At 42.2% G+C, this 965-nt stretch overlaps 1 non-coding gene across 1 annotated transcript; it reads left to right on the plus strand.

Annotated features, from left to right (window-relative positions):
• Nucleotides 1-477: 477 nt before the first annotated feature.
• LOC138888813 (small nucleolar RNA R71) lies at nt 478-584 on the plus strand. Its single transcript, XR_011406392.1, has one exon. It is a non-coding gene; the product is annotated as a small nucleolar RNA R71 (small nucleolar RNA).
• Nucleotides 585-965: the final 381 nt, after the last annotated feature.

Genomic DNA, 965 nt, shown 5'->3' on the forward strand with positions numbered 1-965 from the left:
TGGGTGGTTCCTCCAGTTAGGATTGTAAGTGTTACCATATTGATTCCAATTAGCTTGTCATCTCTTAGAATTCCCCACAAAGTAAACTGACTCTGGATTCGCTGGACAGGCATCACCGGTATGGCCCTTACCTCAGACTTCGCAGAACACCTGCACTTGCTGTACTGGTTGAACTTGTTACACTGGTTGAAACTTCTATTGGTTTTGAATCACATTCATCTTGCTGATTTGATTTGCTAAAGATGCTACCTGTGAAGATAGTGCTAATACAACATCCAATTCAAGTATCACGACAACTTTATGGGATGTGTGTCTACCTGCTTCAAATATGGGTTGCTTTTGAAAACCTTGTTCAACAGCGCGTAGATCTCATCAAAGCTCTTTTTCAATACTTGAGCACCAGCCGCTATGTCTACCACTATTTTTATTTCAGGATGCAGACCTTCAATAAAAGTGAGAGCCAGTAACTCGTTGGTTTGGTTATGGTGTGGATAATCTCTTAGTAGCCCCTTGAATCGCTCCCAGACTACATAAAGTGATTCACCTTCTCTCTATTTGAATGCAACTATCTCACTTCTTATCTTTGTGGTTTTGCCCGAAGGAAAGAACCTAGCCATGAATTTGCGAGCCAAATCATTCCACAATGTAATATACTTAGTTGGCTCATATTTCAACCATCTCTTGGCCTCTCCCAACAAAGAAAAAGGGAACAATGTGAGCCTAACATAATCAGATGTGACCCCGTTAGTGATATAAGTATCACAAATCTCCAGAAAATTCAGAATATGTTGTTGGGGGGTCCTCGTGTGGAAGTCGCATAAACTGTCGATTTGCATGAAGCAGCTGGATCATACTCTGCTTAAGCTCGAAATGCCTAGTGATTCTAGGCTTGACGATACTGGAGGTGACTTTACCAATGCTGGTCATCGCCTCCTCTTGTACCGCCAATGGGAAACATCCGCCAT

Source organism: Nicotiana sylvestris, chromosome 3 (assembly GCF_000393655.2).
Source record: "Nicotiana sylvestris chromosome 3, ASM39365v2, whole genome shotgun sequence".
NCBI lineage: Eukaryota > Viridiplantae > Streptophyta > Magnoliopsida > Solanales > Solanaceae > Nicotiana > Nicotiana sylvestris.